The following is a 4,235-nucleotide window of genomic DNA, read 5'->3' on the forward strand; positions in this document are numbered from 1 at the left end:
CAAATGGGGTTAGAACTTAGAAACCAAGTAACCGAGCTTTTGGAACGATTAAAGAAGAAACTTCATAGTAAGAGTCATGGTGAAACATTTGCTGAACAAGAAACTACGTTCACGTAAAGAAACTACAGCAGAGCCAAATTCATTAACTATCAGGAAAGCTTGCTCTGTTCTCTTCTTCAGGTATAATATGTTGAGAATTGGTTACTTGTGCTCACATCAACTGAGAATTTCAACTACATTCAGCTCTTAATCTTTCTGATTAAGAACAACTTAAGAGAACTGGCATAAAGGTTCCTAAAATCAGCCCAAACAAATAGGGACTGAGACATTACTACTAGTAAGTCAAGGAGGAGGGCACAACTTCTGCAACAACCTCTCATCCAAGACCTACTTAGAAAAAAGCATAGAAAACTGTAAGTGCAAAAGACAACAAAACCCAAAAGAATTTACAAAAAAGAATTACACAAGTAAAAGATGGTGTTCATCTTTCCTTGCTGAACCGAAGTTAGTCAAAGCTTGATGAGCGGCTCCACCTCCCCTGCAGGTAGTCCTCCAGTGAGACACTCTGCTCACTGCTGCTAATGGAGAGTGAGTCATCCTCAACATCAAGCAATGCAACGTTAAGATGGGACTGGATGTTAGGAGGAGGGACTGCTTCATCATCCAGAGTATCAAACTGCTCTGAAGCATCCACCTGCATCCTTGCCCACTTGGTTATCTCAGCATCACCTTGAAGGAGCTTCAACACCTATCATCAATAAAGAAAAACAGAATTGTAATAATTAGAACATCAATCCTATCAGAAATGCTAAAAAAAAGTAGAGAAGATGCTTACAAGGCCAATTCGAGGCCGAGACTGAGGTGAACGTCTGATGCAGAGGGTAGCAGCTAAAACCATCTTCTCCATCTGATCAGGGTCATAATTATCACCTAAACATGGATCCAACAATTGGGTTGTCTTCCCTCCATTTAGAATTGGCTTTGCCTGATTATGCCATCAAATTAACATTATAAGCTGAAAAGTAAAAGGTAAGTTTCAAACCAAAGAAACCACACCAAGAATATGCAGAAAGACCTACCCACATAACCAAGCTCTCCTGGCCCTTTGGACAATCACTGCTGATAGGCTTCCTCCCAGAAAGCAGTTCAAGAAGCACAACACCAAATGCGTAGACATCAATTTTGTCATTTACTTTGCCATACATGAAGTATTCTGGAGCCAAATATCTGCCAAAGAAAAATTTTAATTTAATTCCCAGGAAAAAGTCATGAGGAAGCTAGAGGATGAGTGGATACAAACCCAAAAGTTCCCGCAACATCGGTGCAAGTTATATGGGATGATGAGGAAGAAGCCCACTTAGCAAGTCCAAAATCCGACAGCTGATGAAACAAACAAGGATGACATGAGTAATGGGTGACATTTACAACTGCAGTTACTCCAGATGGGAGGTTAGAAAATTTTAAAAGAATAGCACCTGGGGCTCAAAATCATCGGAAAGAAGGATATTAGATGATTTCACATCCCTATGGATCACAGCTTGATCACTTCGACTGTGCAAGTAATCCAATGCCTCGGCAACACCCAGTGCCACCTTATATCTCTCACTCCAACCAAATACTGAATCGTCCCTTTTATTACCTAATAAACACCAGATAATAGAATACATAGTAAATCATACAATAAGACAACAGGAACCAGCAAATTTAGTCGATAGATAAACAAGAAGGTTATGTACCATGGAGGTTCTCTTCTAGGCTTCCTCTGGGTAGGAAATCATAGACCAAGAGAAGATTGTTCTCCTCAAAACAGAACCCAAAGAGGGATGTGATGTTCTTGTGATGTAAAGCAGTAATTATCTCAATTTCCAAAACAAACTCATTCAGTACATCTTCGGATGGCTTCAAAATTTTCACAGCAAGTTCCTTGCCATCAGGAAGATGCCCTCTGTAAACCCGGCTACTACCTCCTTTTCCGATCAAATTCTCTGGAATTAGAGATGAGAACATTATAAAGAAGCCCCATTTAACATATTATAATTCAAAATTATATCATATAATCATGAAACTGAAAACAAACCTGTCGTGAAGTTAGAAGTGGCAGAGACAAGCTCCTGGTAATTGAATAATCTGCACGTGGCCGAGTATTTCTCGTGTAGACTTTCTAATTCTTTTGGAAGGTTATTGTTAGGCGAAGCTGGAGGCACGATAGCATCAGTATCCACTGGAACAATTGCACCGTTCTGTCCATCCAAATTGGAAGAACAATCTTCGTCCTTATCACAAGAAGCTTGTTTACAATCAGGATGCACTGCTGCCGAAGAATTCCTACCGGGTATCCGCATTGCCCACTGAACTACAGAGATCTGCTTTACAGAAGATTTTGCTGAACCTTTAGCCTTCCGGTCAGGTAAAATTGCACGGCGAAGAAGTGGCCAACCGGGTCTCAACTCTGGAACTTCTCGAATCAGCAGAGAAATTGAACTTGATGCAACCTCTATGGTCTGTACTGGTACCAATGCCAAAGAATTGCCTTCACTATCGCAACCATTAGGCTCTTCTGCAGTTCTAGAACAATGGGTATCCCGTGAAATAGAGTCCGGCGCACAAATTGAACAATTCCGTTTCAGTGCAACTGGCAAACTCTCCGCCACGGATTTCAAGAAGTCCGCCTCAGAATTTCGAGCAGCTTCCTCATTATATACCGTGTCAACTTCTGCCGTTGCCGTGGCAGTTGCATCACTTAGTACTTTAGAATTTTTACTCAGTGACCGATGAATTGAAGTAAGAAAATTCTTGCGCGGGCGTTCTTCCACTCCTGCCACAAGAAGTAAAAATTAAGAGAGAAATCCACTCTGAATCAACATGAAAGTGAATCTAAAAACTAGAAAAAAATACAGAAAAAAAAATAATAATAATGAGCCACCAGTGGATGCCGAAGTTGCCTCTCTTTCCAATACGACCTTCCCATTATTAACCGCAAGAACCCAACAATCTTTGGAGAGTTTTCTCGCGCAGTACTTCGCAATCGAAACCGACGACCCAATTGTGTGATGCTGAGTAGCAGTCCCAACAATGACCTTGCTAGCCACATAGGATTTCGCTTCCCTCACCAGAACCTTTCGGATGGATGAACCTCTACAGATCTTAAGTTTAAGATCCACCTTCAACACTTCCACCAAATCAGACTCCACAACAAAAATTAAGAAAATAAGGAGGGAGGGAGGGAGGGAGAGAGAGAGAGAGAGAGGGAGGGAGGGAGCGATGAAATTTAACCTGTTTCAGGTTGCAGAAACCTTCATAAACAGCAAGTACAGAATCAAAAGCCTTAACCAGCGACAGCAGAGACGATTTGCCCTCTCGATCAAGAATTTCTGCGAAAAATCAAAAACCCACAAATTTAAATCAACAATATGAAAAACCAACGGATAATTTGTTGGTTATTTAACCAACTATTTATTGACTATTCTCAGTTTCTTCTCTTACCCGTATTGCCGAGAACATGAAGAGCAATAACACGATCTCCAGGCTGGGCGACTTTGACGAGAGACCACGTTAGCAACTCTCTACTTTGCTGATCCAACTTCACTCCCACCACAACCGTGCGGCCCTCACCGCCCCCGCCACCACCACCACCACCACCACAACCCTCGCCGCGACCTTCCCCGACGGGGAGAGTTCTCATAATAGTCATTGCGCTTCTTCTGATCCCTTAGATCCCAATCGCCCTCTTCTCTCTCCCGTCGTTACTCTCCGGTCCATCAATTCGTCAAACACATTTTCTGCCTGAGAATAACTGATTTTATATCTTCGTTGAGGATGGGATGCCTTTTAACCCGTTAACCGCTGTTGCTTGCTTCCGTCCACCTTTCTCAGGGAAAGAGAAAGTGTTGTTAAGCCCGCAGTATGAGTCCCGACAATAAATCATAAATCATATCTAATACATCTTTTTAATCAATCTCGACCGTTCGTTCCACAATTCTGTAGGACCCACAAGCCAAGCGGTGAAAAAGCTGGGCTGCTGGGTTAAAAAACAACGATGATGTAATACCTGAAGCCGTTGGATCATCACCGCCCATAAGAATCCAAGATTAGAAGCGAATAGATATGACCATGTTTTTACATCATTAGCCCCACAGTTTGAGTTTTTGGATGGATTAAACTTGTGGGCCCTATCTATTCGCGTCTAATCTTGGATTCTTATGGGCGGTGATGAGGCCATTAATGCCTAAAAGGAG

The 4,235-nt window shown here is 42.1% G+C and overlaps 1 pseudogene across 1 annotated transcript; it reads right to left on the bottom strand.

Annotated features, from left to right (window-relative positions):
* Positions 1-297: 297 nt before the first annotated feature.
* Positions 298-3,923, bottom strand: LOC148851848 (protein kinase STUNTED-like; annotated as a pseudogene). Its single transcript, XR_016099323.1, has 10 exons — positions 3,484-3,923; positions 3,274-3,371; positions 2,924-3,161; positions 2,078-2,815; positions 1,737-1,985; positions 1,476-1,639; positions 1,301-1,380; positions 1,080-1,227; positions 836-985; positions 298-748 (listed from the first exon to the last, which is right to left on the bottom strand). The product of XR_016099323.1 is annotated as a protein kinase STUNTED-like (transcript).
* Positions 3,924-4,235: the final 312 nt, after the last annotated feature.

The sequence above is a fragment of the Nelumbo lutea genome, chromosome 5, assembly GCF_056320005.1.
Source record: "Nelumbo lutea isolate HS-2025 chromosome 5, American lotus-T2T, whole genome shotgun sequence".
NCBI classification, from domain to species: Eukaryota; Viridiplantae; Streptophyta; class Magnoliopsida; order Proteales; family Nelumbonaceae; genus Nelumbo; species Nelumbo lutea.